Genomic DNA, 20967 nt, shown 5'->3' on the forward strand with positions numbered 1-20967 from the left:
TCTAGGTTGTTTGGGAACTGGCCCAAATCGCTTTGAGCCACTCACACAGATCAGTTTACACACATTGCTCTCAGTGTTATCTCCTAACAGGACTAATTAACATCAGTGAGATAATTTATTAAATATTTGACTTCACTTTACAGTTAGAGACCATGTGAATAGGAGTTCTCCTGGAAACATGTTAAGAATGACTGCAACACATTAATATGACCACATTGTACTTTCAGCTTGATTCTAGGAACATGTGAAAAGGTATTGGTAATCCACCACTGGAAACTGAATACAGTGTGATACAGTTATTCAGGAGTTGGATTTTTTTTCATTTCTGTCTCTCTCACTTCCTCCCACTAGTCCTACCCATGACTCTCATCCTGGGATTCTGATGAGGACTGTAAAAATTTGTGTGTTGGTTTTGAGAGGCAAAATGATTCTACTCATCTATGATGATAGTAACATTTACTAAAAACTAATGAAATGGGTGGCATTATGATGTCAGGAGGATCAGAGCCAAAGGTGGTTTTCTGAACGGAGACTCTGCATGAATCTCCCCAGACTGCCCAGCAGTCAAGGAGATTATATTCTCAACTGTTAAAGCTGTTTACACATACCAACCAGCACTGACTGCCTCTTTGTGGCAAGTTGTTTACATGAATTTATTTTGGGAAAATTCCATTAGACGGGACCAAGATTTCTTCATAAATCATTGAATTTAGCTTGTGTACTGATAAAATCTGGTTAGTCATTTATTCTTCTGAGCAGCGCTTAGTTATGAGTGTTCATTATTTGTAAGGAGCAACTTACATGGGTAATATAAAAATAATGGATTGCCTATGGCTGTTTTCAGTGGTGGGTATTTTACTCTGCTGGGAAAGATGTATTAGAAAATGACCCTCCTTACCAATTCATCTAATAAAACAAAGGACTCATTAACTGGAGTCACAGACCTAATGTATGCTCTGAATTTTGCTAATTTAGCCAGCAAAAATCTCCCAGTGAGGCACTGAAACCACTTTGAAAATGGTCCTGCAGATCTGTTTGCTGTAGCCTGTATTGCTGTGTCCTCTGTAGCAGTGGGGATCTGGGTTGAGGTATTACTGCTACTGCAATGCTCAGTTCTTTCTTAATCAAAGGAGAATCAATGCTGTTGGACTAGACTGCAGCGTCCTAATTTCATGCACTAGCAGAGAGTGAGTTTTCACAAAATACCATTTACCAAATCATGGGAGGGATACATAGAGTTTGAGAGGACACAAAATTCATTCCTTACTTTTGAACAGAAACTTACTTTGAACTAGCATATGTGCTTGCTCTGCAATTTCAGGTGAACATACAAAAATGTCTGAAAAAATCTAATACTCTTAAAATTCTTTAATTTATAAAGCATCTTTCTGCTGATTTGTGACTTCTTTACTAGCATGTGCTGCAATGTATTCATACAGCAATATATCATCACTATAAAAAGATGCATTAAAAAAAGGCCCAAAAAGCAAAGCTAGGATCTAGATATCAGTTTTAATACAAACTTCTGGCACGTTCAGACCCGGGATTTTGGTTGCTTCATTTCAGGCAAATGGACCAGGGTCAGATTCTTTGTCAGTACAACTGGAATAACTTTTTTATAATTAACTGTCTGCATCAGTTTACACTAACATGGAATTTGACACCTTGCCATCAAATGGAAGGTAGCTTTTCATCCTCTAAATTCACACAGACATATTAATCCAACACTGAGGTTTGGCATAATCTCTAATTTTATATAGCACATTTTTTCTCCAAGTGCCTCACAAATATCACTCAAACGCAGCCATGTCTGGTAGGGAAGTCAGAAACATTCCACAATGCTCACCAAAGAAGGCAACTTAACGCCTCCTTTTATTAAAAATAACATTAATTCAGAGAACCACAGTTTCAATTGTGTTGGAAATATTCAGTCACTCAGACTAAACGGCATGAAGCTCAGTTAATGAGGTGTTTAGCTGCTCCTTCCAGAATCTGTACCTCTGCTTCAGGCAGTCTCTGTGTCTCTTGGATGATTCTAATCTTTACCTTGAATTAATAATTTGCACATAAGAGGTCTTCTTCAGAACATTGCTTATTGTAATGTCCAGTTCCCATAAAGACAAACTGATTATGCCTTGTGCAAATAAGGCTGTACCCGCTGAAGTTAAATGATAGCAAACAGTTGGCAGTAAATGCTCAAGGGCAAGCAATATTTTGTTATGGAAGAAATATTTCTGGTAATTGACATATTTGGTGATGTTTAATTTCTTGTTCCACAAGGTCGTATCTTCACCTTCACCAGGAAACCTAATATGCAAGTTATTGTGTCTGCTTGGATGTCTCAGTCCTAAAAGCAGGTCCTCTGGATAAGATCTCTCTTTGTGTGCAAATAACTCGGATAAAGATTCAGGCTGTCCTCTCGAGATAGGGGAAGAAACACAAAATCCTGCCTTCTAGACAACAGGAAAAGGCTAGGATGACACAGGTGGTTCATAAATTAGTCTAGATTTTAATTCAGTCAAATAAAGAGGATTTAGAGGTTGGTAAAACAGACTGGCAGAACTGGAGTCTGAATGTTTGTTGCCTGTGCAGACAAGGGAGAAATACAGGAAGAACAACCGTAGTGCTCTCATAAGTTTCCTCCTTACTTGTTATGCTGCAGATGCTGATTTCAGGGCTGCTGTTCACCTCTGCAGAGGCAGTGGCAGCGGTGGCTATTTGTAAGTGGAAAGCAAGTTCTACATGTGCAGGTCCAGGTGGAGGCATTCCCCTTGCTGGACTGCAAGCTGTCACACTCCTGCTGATGTTCAGAAGGACTTCCCTACATGAGCAACAGCTTTATTTTCCAGCTTGGGTTCCTGAAGGACTCTCTCAGCAGCCTTTCCCTGAGAAATGTACAGAATCAGCCTACCTCTCAGCCAGCTCAGCCCTAAACTCTGCTTGTTTGGCCCAACCAATTTTAGGAGCTCACCAGCCACATCTAAGTATTCGAGCCTCCCTGGAAGAACAGATGTTGCTGAGGCCAAGAACTTGGGTGCGAATTGGACCCCAGAAGAGTACACTTCCCACTTTCACTTAGCACAACGTGGGAAGTTCTTGAGTAGCAGCAAGCTTCAGGCCAAGCAGTTACTTAATTTTTTTCTCTCCCTTTATTGATTGTTTGCTTTTAAAAAAAGATTGGCAAATCCAGTGATCATGAAAGCCCTGGATGCATCCAGATGTAGTGTGGGCAGGATTTGCGTGAGTGCCTCCACAGAGCTCTGCCAATGCACTTTTGTCCTGGCCAATTCCTTCTGTTCCAAACCTTGGCCTCTCCAATGCAGACACTACCAAGTCAGGAAGAACTGAGACGTATTATTAGGTGGTTTTGAGCTGTGGATACTTGCCTACAGAAAATGCTATGCTTGCTTTCTCCCCTCACCAGACGCAGCACTTATGCTAGGCTTCCAGAGGCAGAAGGTGGAGCAAGACTAATATGTGACTAATATGGAAAGGAAATGGTGAAGAAGGGCCATATTCACACCGCTCACCAAAATACGCCCTGTGGCGAGGGCCCTGCCGTGGAAGTTCCAGGGGATGTTGTGCTTTCTAGAGCCTTAGGCAATGATGTGGCTCCAGTCTGTCTTGGGGATAGGATTCCCCTTGCTGGCTGAATGTGGAGACCTCTATCTTTATTTAGGTTGCTGTGCTATGCCTATCTCCATGGTGTCCAAACCCACCCCTGGCTAAGGGTAGAACCTGCAAGTCCTCCTGCTTCCAAAGAACAAGGAGGACCATTGTGGCCTCCCTAGCACAGAGCTGGTAGGTCAAGGAGATCCTGACTGTTCTTCCCCCTGACGATTCACGTGCACACATGCTGGGGCTTGCTATATCCAGGTGCTAGGCAAGATTCGAGAGGCAGCATATCTAAGTAACCAGAGATCCCGAGAACTCTGTTTTTGCCTGGCTCTGCCAGATTTTCTGTGTGACTTTGGGAAAACTACTCGGCATGTCTGTTTCTCTTCACCTTCTTTGCATTTTACATGATCCTTAGGGTAGGGCACTATCATATAATTGCATGTACTAGAGCAGGCTACAGTGTTATAAATGATGAGGCATTAAAGATTATGTTCTTCAAGCTGGAAAATCTTCCACTGAAATGAGTAATTGAAGAAACTGGGAGGGCTTTGATGTTTCACCCAATAGGTAGCAACTTTTAACTGAGGAAAATTAGAAGATTAGGGAAAACTTTAGCTTCCTAAAGAACAACCAAAGTAAAGATAAGTAATTAGAGGAAAGCTATGTATCAAACAAAATACAGAACTCTCAGAAAACAGTTTCCCTTACGGCTAAAGGCATGGGCTATAAAATAGAATTTTTTTTTTTCCCTTCACAAATCATTTAAACATAAGTAAGAAATCAGTAGCTCCCTCTTCAGAAGCACCCCAAGGAATAAAAATGCAGTGAATCATGGGTATTTTATTACTAGTCCGTGTGTCTATCTGATGGCAAGCATCAATGGCTTCCCTTACACACGGTGCCCAGGGGGATAGAAGAATGCAGGGAATAGCTTACTAGTTTCTGTGTCTGTCTAGTGGCAGAAATCCATGTTTTCTTATAGAAGACACTGTGGTAATGCGCGGGCAGCGTTTCAGTGTGTGCGCGCCTGGCTTTCTGGTGGCAAATCATAAAGTGGGATTGAAATGTTGCCACTCATGAAGTGCCTGCTCTGCCAGCGAGGCACGATTCTTGGGCTCAGTCCCTTGCATTGAAGGCAGAAACTTTGCACGCAGGTTTGTAAGGGTAGCCAAGGACAAGCATTAGGAGACAGTGAATGCTGGGGGGAAATATCCAGAGTTTAATAATAGAAACAGGTACTGATATAGGAGTTTATTCTGCCATGTGGAGGGGCAACACAGGTAGAAAGAATCTTCTCAGGTAGCGATTGATGCTCTGGTTAGGATGGAAGTGCAATAAGGCATCAAATGCTTATGTTGGTATGTCTCACCGGTTTCAAAGCAAGCTGCTTCTATGTGAATCTTGGCAACAGTGCAAACCAGGAGGGTCCCAATACTTGACTCCCCCCTGTAGTCTGAGCTTCACAAACAAGAATAGGAGGGCTGGGGGGGGGGCAAAGCCAGCCAGTCCTAGAGGAAGAAATTTTTTATCCATATTGCTGAGTGATCTCTGTTATAGGGCTGATATCTAAAAGTGTTTTTATTTTATCTGCGTACTCTTTAGAGAGGGACTGTCTACCAGGCCATGAGCATCATCCAGTGATCTCTCCATGGAGCCCATAATGTCCATCTGAGCTTTAATACTTCTTACAGAAGTCAGCAATGTTACCTCTACATTGGAGACCACAGGGAAGAGTAAAGATACATAGAGTAACTTTAAATAAGCTGGTGGGGACAGAGAGCAGTCTAGCTGAGCTCAGAATGGGATAATTTATCCTTCCACAAAGCTGGATAAATTGGCCTAATTAATTTGTACTAACTCTGCCTTTCTTTTGCTAGACTCATGTTACTATGTGAGCTAGGTAGTTTTTAAATGGCTCTCATGTCTCTGCTTTACATTGCAACATGACACACAGACATACGCCAAGTCTTGATTTAAAGACTGTAAGTAACAGGAATCTTGTTCATCCCTAGATAAGATATCACAGTGATTAACTGCCCTCATTGTTAAAATTGTACATGTTATTTATTAGTATAGAAACAGTCTCTAATGTTGACATTCTGATCTTAAAGGGAAAGGGTTTCTAAAGACCATGGCTGGTGCTCTTAAACCTCTTGGTTGCTTCTAAAGATTGCTTTTTTCTGATAATAACAGTGCTCCAAGATCTAGGCAAGAATAGCTATTTGCTCCTTAGTTTGGTTCATGCTTCTGTTCCTTATAGCAAAATGTATTTTAAGAAACAAGCCATATAAAATTTTGTTCCTCTAGTGATTTATTTTATTTTCACGGTTTCTGGAGACATGATGTACTCCCATCCTCTCAGAGTGGTTATTAACGTTTGGCCTGGCTGTTTCTTGTGGAAAATCATAAAAATATTTGGTGAGCAAGAGAGAGATGCTAAGTGCTTTGGTGGTCTGATCAGGGAGGGTATTTAGAAAGACTGTGTGTTTTGTTTTGAATGAAATGACTAGCTGTATCCTTTATTGATGGCAGAGACACATCGAATTACAGCAGAGTTTTGTATTTTTCTTTTAAATCATTCTTTTCATTTAGAATGTTTGAATGTTTTGCGTGAAACTCCTAACTGGTATGTTTTCAGTTTAAACTACTCCTGGTGTTTTGGTGAAGGTAAATAAGCATCCTGACAAGGCAAGCCTTGGAGCAGGCCAGTAGCCAAGGCCAGCTGAAATTTAATAAGACAGTTAGAGGGTGAATAATTTCCAGTGTCCCAGAAGATCAGGAGACATGGATAGTGGGTCTGAGTCAAAGGAATGGAAATCAGCCTCAGCAGGCTTTGGATCAGGTGAGCAAGAGAAGAACTGGCCAGCTGAGAGAGGACAGCTTCCCGGAGGAAACTTGTTAATGCTTCAGAAGTTATTGCTTGGGGGAGAGAAAGCTGTAATCAAACCTTATTAGCACCAGAAATACCCTTTTCCCAATGTCATAATAAACATTGAGCTTATAGGGAATTAGAGGTACCACTGCAGTGAACACATGCTTCCTTAATTCAGTTTTAACAAGAAAAACAAATTTTGCTAGATTTTTCAGTGCTTTTGATCTCTGCTATTTTTGAAAGAAAAACAGTTCAGAACTCTTTCATAAATATATTGCAATCAATAAATGTGAAAGAACAAACTTGAGCTATCACTGAAATTATACTAGTATAAGACAACTGAAGCTTAAAATATTCAGTTGCTCAATATCAGATTAACACCTACAAATTAAAAACAGGAATCATAACAGATTATGAGAAAAGCTAAATAATTTCATTAAAATTGCAGATGAACTATACAAATCCTAATCAAGCATTGAAGAAAATGGCCAAAAATAACGTTCACTATAAACACTCTGGGACATGGCTACTTTCATAGCATGTGGATAGTAATTTTATAAATAGTACTAAATCACTTGTGGACCAGACATGGAATTGCTATTACCAGTTGTTGGTATTGGTGTCATTATTGCAGTGACCTAAAATAACGTTATGCTGCTTCTTGAACACCCTGTAGAAGTCCTTGGATCTCAACACATCCTAATTTATTCTGCTGCTATGATTTCTGCAGAGTTATTGTCTACATTGTAATCGAGTGGCTAAAGAGCTTCATTCCTCCCTTGGACCTTTCATTGCAGGCTCACAGCTGATTCAGGGAAGCATTGGCCCACAATTTCATGGCTCTTTCCGTAAAGTGGTGTGCAGGGAATTGCTTAGGGAAGCTGAAATTCCAAGTTGGATGATCAGACTTTCATGTATCTGCCAGTTCTAGCCCAGAAAGGATATGGATTAGGGAAAGTAGAAAACTTGCAACATGCAGTCAATATTTTGTCCATATTCTGTATCACTCAATATTCCATATCAACCCCTTTTCACTACAGTCCACACTTTCTATCTCTAACTAATGTATATGCATACACATATACGTGTTTTGATTTGCCACTTCATTTAACTCCTCTGTGCTAAGAAAAATACTAATATTTATTTCAGAACACTGTAAAGCTTTTTTGCTGCAATGTCTGCTTTCTGATTCCAGGAGAACACTATCATGTGAAAGAACCTATTCAAAATCCATTGCATTCCCGTCCTTTTAATTTATGCAGGCAGATTTATACTCTAACTTCACATATCAGTTCTTGTCTGCTCTTGAGTTCATTTGCTTTCATAGCAGACGGAGCTGCTAAAGTGGCTGCATACATACCAGCCTTCTTACACTGGAATGATATTGTCCCTAGGTGGGTTTCCTTATAATTGCCACAGATCCTCCCAGAAATTCTGGCAGAGCACGGAGGACATCACAAGTTCAGCAAATGTGAGACGATCAGATGATAAAAGCCTGTTTGTGCTGCTCTTAACTCAGTAGGAGTAATAGCTGATTCTTCACATGCCCAAAATGAAATTAAGGGGGCTACTCAAAGAGGTTGTGGTTACACGGTCACTTTAATCTGGCATAAATCTGGCTGCTGCTGAAAGGGTTGTTCCACTCCTTTCCCCCCCTCTTCCTCTGCACCTAGTCACTTTTTTCACCCACTCTTGTCTGGCACCAGTGTTTATATGGCTGTGCAATGAGTTGGACCACAGAACCGATCCAGCTGAATATCAACTCAATTAGTAGTATGCTTTTCTTTTTTTTTTTTTTAATTACTTTCTTAGGGTAGTACAGCCCTATGAATGCTTGTGCTGGCGTAAGAGAGCACAGAAACGAGTGTCTGGGGGAAGAGGGAATGGAAGAACCACTTTTTCAGTAGTAGCCCAAAGGGCTGTTGAATGAAGGCCTGATTAGACTAGCAGCATCCAACCCACACAAATGAAACTATCTAGGCTAGGCTGTGAACTTCTCACGTTCCTTGGTAACTCCTCTGATCCTTTCTCGTAAGTGCCTTCCCATTTCTCAGTAGCCACTGAACACTTACGGTTTTCAGGCACTCTGTCCTGGGAATCCTCTGCCCATCTCTTCAGCAGTAAACACAGTTATCTGTGTTGCTTTCTTTTTCAGTTTGTAATTTCTACAATCCCCCAGCAGTCCTACTCCCAGCATGTCAAACTAATTCAAATTTCTTGTTTGTTCTCATTTTTTTTTCCTTTTTACCACAATGTGCATGCCATCCTAAACTTTTCCAGAGACCAGTCAACCAAAGAAAAACAAGGTATTTTTCCAAATTATCTAAACAATGAGCATTTCAGTTCTGAGACACAGCCCAAAGATTGTTTCCCAATTCAGTGAAATATTGTCCTAGTTCTGTTGGGCTTAGGGGCAACACGCAGTATACAGTTGAGTTATCCCAACAGCAAAGCAGTGCTTCAGTTGTGGCTCCTGGGTTTCCTCCTTTCCAAAAGAAGCAATCCGTGTTAGCATTGTGCTTGGCTCCGACTGCGTTCCCCTCCTTGCCGCCTGGCTGCCTCGGTGTGCGAGGGGTGCCAAACCAAAATTCCTTAGCTCCCCTTCCCAGCCCACCCGTTCCCCACCCGTCTGTGTGGGAATGGGGAGGGCCACTGCTGGGATCTGCCACACCAGCAGCCAAGGTAAGAGAAGAAAGGGAAAACTCCCACTCCCAAACTCTACCACAAGAGCAAAATTCTCGTACCCACTACTCAGACTGGGCAGGTTCAAACCCATGGCAATAATAACTTTTGTAGCATCTGTGACTTCTTTAATGTGATGTAACAACCCCTTGTGCGGCACGTTTGCACAAGACTTGAGAGCAGAACGTGCTGACAAAGGGAAGTATCGAACCCAGTAACAGAACAAGAAAAATGCAGGATCGTCCTGGAAAGACACATACTTCCAGGTCAGTGTTTTGCATTTTTTCATGCTTGTTTCAGTTTTATCACAGAGCTGATGATAATTATTGCTGGTTAGATGCACCTTCTGAATCCAGTTGTCTGGTGCAAAACAGCTTAAACTCCACAGATTTCATCCCCTACCGTTGTTTTGATCATAACGGACGAGAGTCTGTGACGCTTGCTAACAGTTAATATCTCTGTATTCCACAAAGCAGCCCATTCAGTAAGGATAGCAGAATTTGGGTGTAACTGTTACACAGATTTGTTATATTTTTTTCCCTTGCCACAGTGGAGGCCTATACACATTGATATCCATGAAGTCAGTGATCCGTCCAGGTTTATAACAAATGAGGGTCTGGCCATTCAACTTATAATCCCCTGTTGGAGAGAAAAATTATCCTGAAGTGAGGGGGTTTTTTTGAGATGGAAACTCCAAAATCAGCTTGCTAGGACTTGCCATGAGGAGCACTATCATTCTACTAAAATCTGCTCTGATGGGAAATACTTGCACTATTAGGATAAAACTTAAGGTCACAGTAAGGCTTATACCTTTACTGTAACCATGGTCTGAGATAAATCATACACATAATTTAACAAAAGATTCTATGAAATAAACTGGAGGTTCCTGCAGGGAATTATCTTCATGGTTTTAATCAAAACATGCAAGAAAGACACTTAGCTGCTTTTTTTATTTTACAAAATTTTAGGAAAAAAATGTGCTCTTTCTTGCTTTTTTATTTTTTGGTCTCTTGAAATGATTTCTTAGTCTCTGAACTGCTCTGGTCTGTTATATTCCTTCCCTGCTCTTGGAGCTAATTTCTATTTCTTTGTCTCAAAAAATGATTGTATTTGTATCATCTCCAGACAGGTCACAAAAGGTACACTGAGTGCACACTGGATATGTTACACATCTGGTTTATATCCTCCTCCACTGAGCCACTTCATATCCCAGAATGCAGTATTTCTGTGTTGTTGCCATATATCAAAACACAAAGACGCACAGACAGTGGAGATAAGTGAACACAGCTACACGAGACACAATTAGAAATTCGGTTATTTAAAATAACTTTTCTTTTAAGCACAGTTCCTGATTTTTGAAGTAGAAGCAATATCGAACTGAAGAACAACGCAACACAATGTAAACTTCTCCACTAGGCAAAAAAGGCCAACAAACTCAGTATTCTGGGTTTTCTTTGCTACAGCCTTTTGGCATTTATATATAATCCTGCGAGACTCATTTTAGGGACAGAAAAAAGAAATTTCTATTTAGACAGAATTTGTGGCAGTCTCTCATTTTTCATATGGACTAAACCAGAGATTGCTATACTAGCTGGTTTTTGTAGGTCACTTCTCAGGGGCCCGTGGACTTCAGGGGCTTCAACAAGAGAGGATAATGTATGTCCTGTAGGTGACCAAAGGACAAACTCAATGAGAAGGCAGACCCTCGGTGCCTTCAGACTGGCATCCACTGCCCCTTCTCTGCCAATTCATCTGCTTGCTTCGTACAAGACAGGACGAATCTTTCTTGGTCAGCACAGGACAATAGCTCTGGAGGCAGCGTGGAAGGACTGTGCCAACAATAATCCCTGAGGCACCACCACTGTGGGCCAAGAGATCCTCAGAGCACGGGAGAAAGAAGTACTTTATGCTGCCTTGGGCTTCTCTGAGTCTGGCACAGTCTCACTGCAAAAGCATTTTGTCCCATAAGCAGGTTTGGTTTGGCCTGTTATCAGCAACAGAAACTTTCTTTGGGTTCATCTGTAAGTTTGAACTAATCTTTACTCAGATCTGCTTGGTATTTTAGACTAGCGCAGTGACACGAGCCGGGCAGGGTTACAGCCATCACTTGATGCCATGGCCTGGCGTGGTTCTGAGGCAAGCAGGTAATGCCAGTGGATTGCCTGACTGACTGACAGACGGACGGATGGGCTGCCTGACTGACAGCCAAGCACACGGTCGTGCTAGGCAGCCCCAGAGCGAGCAGGTTCACGAGTGACTGGAGTGTGCAGCCACCCTGTGAAACTGCAACGTCAGGAGGGAATCGAGCATCCCAAAGATCAGCTCTTGTAATTGAAACCTCTGCTTCTATAAGCACTTGGGTTTAAAAAATAAGGCCCTCTGTGTGTCAGACCTGGGCCCAGGAAAGGTGTGACAGCAATGGGAGCTGGCTCGGGCAGCGCAGGGGTGAAACGTGCTGGGAAGAGGGGCAGCACCGATTGCCCATTGTTTCCATCCTTCCATCCCCCCAAACGTACATGCACACCTGCACCTACACACACCCAGTTTCACTCTGATTTGTCCCTGGATTGAATTAAGCTGAAGGATCACAGAGCAAAGCTGGGACGCTGTTTCCACACAGAGCATAGGCAGGGACTCTGCTCTCAGAAGCCAGCTCAGTGTTTGTCCCTGCTGGCCTCACCTGATTCAATCAAAATGCAGCCAAAGGTCTTCTGTTTCCAGCCCTAGCTCCCTCCCATCACATCCCCCTCAGCTTTCTTCCCACATGGGCTCCTTCCAACTTTGCCCCATATTCTCCAAAATGCCAGAAAGTGTAATTCCTTTTTTTTCCCCTGGAATTGGCATTAAAGCTGGAAGCAAAGACATTTCTGTCTGGTCAGAGGGGGGGAATATCTGTTCCAAATGCTTTTGAAATAGGCACATCAAACTTTATGACACTCCTTTTAGAATAGTGGATTCTATTTTCCTTATATAAACTTTGGCGGACCAATTTTCCATGCCCGCATACATGCAGACTGCCTTATTCCTGGGTTTGGGGAGGCTGGGTCTCCGTTAACTGAGCAGTGCACACAGTTTCTTAATGTGAGCTTGCATTTTTGGAAGCATTACATCTTTGATTTTAGCTTAAGGTTCTATTGAAAGTGTGGGCTCTTAATAATAATACAGTTATAGAGCTTTTTAGTTAAATGCAAACTCTTAGTGCTAATTTAAGCAAAATTAAGATACTTTATTTACTGGTTTGCTCAGAGCATGTGGTTCATTATTCCACCCTAAAAATTTTAGGACAGTTGAGGTGATGTATTTATAGTTCCTAAGTACCCCAGCCTAATAACAATCAATTTGAGCAATGGCATGCATTGTTCATGTGATAGCAAAGGAGGTCAGAAGGCGAGGTTTGTAGGTAGTAAAATGTGGTCATGAGGCAAATGAAGTGAACAATGTCTGAATGCTAATGTTATGGTAAATGCTGATCTCCATGATTTTCAGTAACCACTACAATTGCTTGCAACATCTAATCAACCCTGTCACCACATGGGTGAACACAGCCATTGCAGTCCAAAGTTAGTAAGTTTGTCTACATAATATATAGCAACTTTATATGGGGAGATGTTTGTACGCTGCTCGCCATAACAGGACTTGAGTTTTAACAAGCAACATGAGGCACTTCTGTAACTGAATTCCAAAAATAAAAGGAAATTATCAAAAAATGCATAAGCTAATAAATACCTAGCACCTTTTGTAGTCCTTCTCTGCTGATAATGCTCTGTAACCATCCCTTACAGGATAGAGATAGCAGAAGAGCAAAGCTGAAAATAAATGAGAGACATGTGTGGGCTTAAACTGGAGCAACAGTTAAGGAAGAAGTGACCTTGCTGTCATTTCATATATTTTCTTGTCTTGTTTAATTTAAGGAGTCATGTTCTAAAAAAGCACGTTTTGGTATTTCTGTTGTCCCTGTGCTTCTCTCTCTGTGCCAGTGATTTACTGTGTGTAGCACAAAGCTGTAAACCATTTCTCCCACTGCTCAGACGAGTTATTCTGGGCACATGTGTGTCCTGCTGCTGGCAGCCTGGAGCCAGAGGTGCTGTTCACTTCAGACCTGCTCTTGAGAGAGTGTGATTTCAACAGCAAAGCTGTTGATGCATGCAGAGCAGAATTAAAAGCTTGGGAATAAAGTAACTAGGTGGCTTGATCATTTGTCATTCCTGGTAAATAGGAAATAAATGAGGAACTGAAATGATGGAAGTAGCCTCCTCCTGCCCCTTGGCAGCCATGAATTTCAGACTGTGCAGGGGGATTCCTTTTCAAAGCAGAACTGAAGATGTGTCACCAGTCTGAGTGTGTAAATAAAGCTGCAGCCCTTAGTAAGCCCAGTCAGTATATCACCCATGCGAGAACCATGCCTCCTCAGGGTGGATCCTGGCCAAAGTTAAAGCAATGCCCTTTGTTCAGTGCACTGTTTGAAATCTACTGTCAGACTATTTTGTTTGAGGGAAACCCCTCTTTCTTTCTTGGGTGGGATGAAAGACTGTGAGTACCTTCAGGGTGAGTCACCTCTAGGTGCAGCTGGAATGATTAGTACGCAGGATCGCCCGTAGCAGAGCTAAATGAGACAACCACAATATACACCCTTAGACACATTAGTAGTATTGGGTAAGACAGCTTTAACCTCCCTGGGCAGTTTAACCACAGCTGCAGAATTTATTGAGTGGAGGAGGCCACGCAGCTGATAAAAGCACCCTAAACTGCACGGAAGTATCCCCAGTTTGCTAAAGCTGGTGTGGAGGAGAGAACGGAGATAGTCCAATTCACACTTGCAGCTTGGGGTTGAGAAAAGGAAGATGTTTCTGACTCCAGAGGTCATATAACCTATTGCATCTATGAGTGATTCTTTAACAAGGTTGGACTGGAAGGCTGTAACTGATACAATTGTGCATAATGAGTTCTGTAGGCATGCACCAAAAAATAAATAAATTGTCTTACTATCAGCTGGAGGGATTTTGGTCTTTGACTCTATTTTTGTGATTGTTCGCTTTGCTGAAAGTCATTGCATTGAAGTGCCTCTGAAGAAATGCTTTTAGCCCCAAAGCCATATTAATATTTAAAATGTTTTTCTCAAGCAGTGCAACAGCTGTGCAATGTGAAATAGAAGACATTTTTCTCTCTTCCCCTTAGCAGCTCTAAAGCATCCAGTGGTAAACAGAGAAATTAAAAAGAAAAGTTTTGTTTCTGGTATGGCTCTTATATAAAATACCAAATATTAACACTGCACCCCTCCCGCCCCAGACCTCTTCCAGTGCTGTAGATCTGATGTTAGCAAAACTCTGTGTATCACTGAAATGCCCTCAAATATTGAGGACTTAAAAATAAATTACTCTGGGCAGAAAACGTTCTTGAAAACCTTAATTTCTGCGGCTGGAATTCTGAAGTGCAGTTCAGATCCATCCACTGTTGAAACATAAGCTTAATTTCTATAATTTATAGTACATTAAAATAACAGTAAATACATACATATATAAAAATAAACATAGACACAAATCTACTACATTTATTTGTTTTGCTTTTGCTTTGATTGTGGTTTTCACAATTGGGAAATGAGTAAGTGTACGTGTATCGTTGGCAGGGCTGAACAAAAGCAAGCTATGGCCTACCATGGTGTCCCACGCTGCCTCTTGCCCTCAGACTTTAACCTGGCCCTCCTTAGAATTGCCAGTAAATGTCAGAATTGGAAAGAACAAGGTACATCACATGTCTTGGAACTGCTCCCTCCCTGAAGATGCAGGCAGAATCTGCTGTACGCAATTCATATTTCAAGATTTTTTTGTATCTATGGGGGCTAGAACTATGTTTTCTAAATGAAAGATGAGATTCTGGTTTTCTCATGTGACTCTAGGAGATGACCAGTAGCAGTTCAACCTCGATCCATCCCAGACAGTATTCTTAATACTGGCCTGTTGGCGTCTTCTGTGTTAGCAAGAAAATTACTATATTTAGGAGTTACCAAAATTGTATTTGGTAACAACAGAAAAAGAAATGTTTGAGTACCATGTACCATAGCGACTTTACTCCTGTGGAATGTTGGAATTCACTGGATGACTTCCATGGGCAAGATTTACTCATATATTATAGAATGAGGCCCTGAATATTTATTTTTCAATTATATTTTTAAATTATTTATTTTTCAGGCTCAAGGCTTCTGATTATTTTGAATCATGGTATTTGGCTGTTGTGCAGTCTGAGAGTTTCCTCGATGGTAGCCTATCTGAAATGTGATTCATGCAATAATATAGTATAGCTGTAGTGTAAAATAGTAACAGTAGATAATATAAAATAGCACAGTGAGGACAGTATAGAATAACCTAATATAGGCTAGAAACAAATCCAATCTACAGCTGCACAGTATTGCTGTGAACAATTCCTCATACATATAGTTGTTGGCCACAGGTTGAACAATTCCCTACAGGCCACAGGTCTAGCTGGTGTGTAAACAAAAGAGTATGTCTCCTGATACTCTTTGTTTGCTGTGCAGAAATCTGTCCTTACTTAACCCTAAATACCTGTCAGTTTCTTCCAGGAAGAACTTGCTTTGTGAACATAACAATTCAAAAGATTTTTTTTTTTTTTTTAAGTCATTGCATTTTCATTTTTAGAAAGGCGAGGAATCCAACACATCGTACTCTGAGTAGGGCTCTTTGGTGGGTTGAGGTGCTGCATGGATGATAAATATATCTGCAGACTCAGAGTAAATATTCAATGGCATGTAACTAAGGTATAAAGGAGTAAATTTTATACAAGTTGCCCACAGACGCCTTGTCGTTTCCCAGTAAACTAAAGAGTCTTCCATTGGACCTATAAATTTATCATACTAGTATTCTTCCATGACTACAGAAACAGCCTGACCCTGTTTTGATGGAGCATTCCATTCCCTACAGATAACAAGAGTCCGGTGCTGTTCCTGTGCGTACCGTGGCACCAATAAATTGAGCATGAAACCCTTTTTGCAGCTCTTCCTGCGGCTGCTACTCAGTGTAGTCTTTGATCAGTCTTTGCCAGAAAAAAAATGCTCTGCTAATTACTTATAGGCTTATAAGCCATGTTTTGATAACAGATGGAAATCTTTCTCCCATTACGAACCCCACGGTAGGTCACCAGTATTGCCCATTGTCCCCAGTTGCTTCCTAGCACAAGCTGATCCAAAGTAGTGGAGTTGAAGGCCATACCATTAGCCTGGATTCATTTCAGACTCCAGATTTGTGTGTGTCTGAGGTAAAACTAATACCTTCTTTGCTTAAAATCCTGTGGTTTTACATACCTTACACCTCCTCACGATACTCTGAATGTCAGATCTTGCCCATGATTGCAAAGGGTCTCCTGGGGGAATGGATCGGTGCTGTGCTCTGCAAGGAATGGAGATTTCTTGCACGGTGCTGAGCTTATGAAACGATCCTTGAGTGGTGCAAAGAGCAGGTAGGAGCGAGCTGGGGCAAGGAGGGAGAGCTCTGTTCTTATGCTAGACAGGGTGAGGCCAAATGACGTGCTGTGAAAGACCTGCCACATCCTAGGCAAGATTTGCTTGTACAGAAAAGTGTTGCTATTGCTCTGTGATTGGAGGGTGAAGATTCTCCCTCCCAAATGTTCCACAGGCACCTGCCTAGCTCTCTGGTTAGCTATGGACAGAGGTGCTGCCAAGTGAAATTTAGAACTTCATAAGCGTTGAATGCTTTTCAACCCCAGGAGTAAAATGTTCCAAGTATCATCAACACAGGTGTCTGAGCATAAGAGCAGCCATGCCAGCGCTACACAGTTGTTGTTTCTGCATAATTACTGAGGATCAGATTTTGAGAAAGCTCCATTACAATTTTTATAGACTTCGGGTCCCTCCATAATCAATGAAAAGAAATGGGCACTAGCAGAATGCCTATTTTGAGAGTCTACTTCAGGATTAAAGGAATAATGACCCAGAAAGAGCAGATAAATCCCATCTTTCTTCATTATTAATTTAAGAATGTTTTATTTACATTTGATCCATTCCTGTTACTGCTAAGGCTTGCTTTTATGTTTGGCTTTTTTTTTTTCTCTGCAGGTATGCAGCAAGCCCTGTTTGTTTAAATCATCCATGACTGATCACACCTCAGACCCCTGTGAGGTAGATGAGCTCTACTATAGTTATCTTATGGACATTGCTTGGCCCTTTGTCTCCCAGCCAGAGAGGGGCAAACCCATCATTCTGCAGGGCTTAGTTCAAGCTGTGCCTCTAACTGATCAGTAGAGGCTGTGACAACACTCAGAGTAGTCAAGCTTTGTCTGTTAGGCCTGGTTTTGGCCAAAAGTAAAACTGGCCCACTAAAATGTGAGCAATCTGCTGGTGGAACTGTTTAAATCTATGTACTAGACCTATGTATCTTAAATAACCAGGACAAGCTCTTATCCTGCAAATAATTATGCGTGGGAATCATTTTTCTCATCTGCTTGAATTTTATTACTGATGCTGGAACTAATCCTATACAGTGTATGGGAAGTATATAGAAGTAAGTCCTGATTGCATTAAGTGGAATATTGGGCTCTGTTGGTGTCTGGGCGCTAGAAGTGCCATGGATCTGATAATCCAGGCATTTTGTGGACTGGATTCTGGTCTCAGTTTTATGGGCCCTGTCAGCACATATTCAGAGTCACACCAAAAGAGTTCAAGAGCAACTCTCTAAGCCAAATATATTCTGAATGTTTGGAGCATTTTGCCAAATTCATTTTTTGAAGCCACTCAATAGTTGCTCTTTATTCTGAAAAATTCAAAATGAAGCAATATTCTGCCCCACTTTGTCTTTGGTCTAAGATCTCCTATATTTAAGGTTGGCTCACTCAGTTCAATAAAGGTATGTGTATGATGCTCATGTTATATACACTGTGCAAAAGAGAGATGCCCAAATCCCCCCAAATTTGGAAAAAAATTGTACTTCAACTGATCATCACTTACTGAAATATCCCCCCCAAAAAGACAGGAAGTACCAAGATGAGCTTGAGATTTGGAATAATACTACTACTTCAAACTTTTGGTTTTATGTTGAGCCTACACTGGGCTGAACATGCGTATTTGACAGAATAAGGATAGTTGTATTAGCTCAAAGTTCATTGAACCTTTTCTGCTTTTTACTGTTTTTCATTTTAGTACACATCTTTACACCCAGACCTGAAAAAGGATTAAAATGCCAGAAAGGAGACAGATCACTCAGCATTTCTAATCACATACCAGAAATCTCAAGACACGCAGTTCTCACAAGATTTTCTACTCTTTGTAGACCATAAAAGGCTCAGATAACCTTCTAAAGTCCACTCTGATCTCTTTAGTCATTAAAAAATAAGTTTTTACTGAGAATCTAAGTGAGATTCCTACTGCAGTGATCACATTCAATCAATCCAATTTCACTCCACCGCTTCAGAAGTTATTTATGCATTCATTAATTAAGACAGACTAACACAAGTCTTCATTGAAAACAAGATTCTAACATTCAAAACAAGGCTGTAACTATTGCAAAAAAAGCCCGAAAGTACTGCAGGGAAACATTTCCATACACATTATTTCATTTCGGATTGTTATAGGCATTTGTTTTGTCTCTGTCTTTCGTGTTCACTTTTCAGAAATGCTCCAGAGAAGCAGTACTGTCATTGTGAATAGAAGAGTACACTCACCTGTTTGGCCTTCATGAGAAGCAGGCAAATACTGTATCATTTAAACTGCAAACATAAGTTTAATTTTGCATTTTCCGTTACCTTCACCACTGTGAAAGTGAATTTCAAATAAAGCAAGTGATTGACTTGCTTTCAGTGAAATTTCTGGAAATTCCAGTCTTAGTAAGTACTTCTAGTGCATGTTCTCCTGAAAGGTAAGGCAGTCTGGTAGAAATAGCCAGGTAGTTGAACTGCCAAATTGTTAAGTGGCAATAGTATAACTACTTTATATACTATTTATCTGGCTATGATAAAATCTTTTAGTCTTGGCCTTGCTGAAGAAGTTGATGCTTTCAAAAATTCCAGCCTTTGTCTCTTTTCCCTAGCTGTTGTGTATTTAAATTAGAGTTGATATTATTTATCTACTCTATAAAGAGAGGTATTACATTTCAGGTCCTGGGCACAGTCTGCCTCTTTAGTACAGGTTTGTACAGCACCTAACACATAGTTAGACTAACACATAGTCCCCCCAGCTGCTAAAGATAATAAAGATAATAAGATAATGTCATGCCATGAAGAGTGATGCTTTTACTAATTAGTCTTCAGCTTACATTTTGGGGTTACTGAAGATAGATCGGATGAGACCTAGTCTGAGGGGGAAAAGCTTCTGTAAACACACAAAATCCTTTCTTAGGATCTGTGTTTGAATGGCAGACAGTAAAAAGTCACAAGCTACTACAATGTGCTGTGTAGAATCTTTCAACCATTTCTTTCTACGGCACAATTAAGTGCACCCACGCAACCAGGCAGGCACCGCACTAACATCCGCATTCACAGCAATCTTGGATCCAAAGGGGAAAAAAATCAGCCATTGGCTAAAGGTCTTTTCTTTTTTTACAGTTTAAAGGTGACTTTTATTTCAATCATCTGAGCCGAACATTTCAAGAAAAGGAGAAAAAAAAACAAGGAGGGAGAGGGAGTGATGCAGTATTTTGAGTAAAACGGCCATAGAGGGCTGTGATGCCGTTTATACGCAGAAACAGTGTCATCTAGTGGGCAGTTTTTCAGATGAGAAAAGACAAACAGCAGACTGAATATAAAACAAGTCAGAGATTAAAGCTAATGGTATGTTTATCTCTTTCATGGACGAAAGATTTTCCCAAGTCTGTTGTAATCCTTTTCTGTAAAAGCATTTGGAAATCAACTATTTTGCCAACTTTCCCATCTTCAGTCTACAACTTTCAGAACAGTTGTTCTTCCTATTTTTGTTATATTAAGCCCTCTCATGGCTTTCACATGCAAATTCTAATTACTTAATGTCATATAATCATAAATCTTCACCCAGTAGGGAAGCTAATGGTTTGCATGCATGTGTAAAAGTCTAGCATTCTTCCCAAGATTTTAGACATGACCAAAACTAAACCTCCAACTAGTCCTTGAACACACTTGATCTAGTTCAACTTTAGATGATTTCAAGCACAGCATGGCTTTGAAGGAAAGATCTGTGTAAAGAGAATAAAAACACAGTAGAGCAGCCACACTGAAGGACTGAAAAAAACCTGAATTACATGATTTCTGTAGCTATAACTAAGTATAACGTTTATGCAGTGTTAACTTTTTATGCTAATTATGTATGAGGTTTTTCACTGCTAAGTCATAATAAATGCTTGAGTTTATTTATTTATTCCTGACCCTAAGATGCTGTTCTTTTATTAGGCCACTGGATTACATGTAAAACACTGTATATATTTTATGGACATACAGAAATGTATAATAAGCAGGATGAGGGGTTGCTAGATCCATGGCAGTAGTCTGAAGCAGTCACATTCATGCCTCCCCTCTCTCTTTAGACATCAGTGTTTGCCAATGCTGAGAAAATTTCTGAAAGTCTGCTGTGCTGTGATGGCCGCCTCTTCTTTGGCTGTCTCTCAGGTAGGTTGAAGGGTGTTTCTCTGTTTCCTTGAAGGGCCCACATTAATTCGTATGAATGGAGGACTTGGTTTCTTAAATCTGGCAGAAGAGCTGGATGTCTGAAAAAGAAATATCTTGGCTATGTTCTTCATGATCACTACAGAGGCACTCATAGGCTTCAGTCTCGGGTTTTCTTCTTTACCCTCATAATTTTCTGTTCT

This window comes from Aquila chrysaetos, chromosome 5 (assembly GCF_900496995.4).
Source record: "Aquila chrysaetos chrysaetos chromosome 5, bAquChr1.4, whole genome shotgun sequence".
NCBI lineage: Eukaryota > Metazoa > Chordata > Aves > Accipitriformes > Accipitridae > Aquila > Aquila chrysaetos.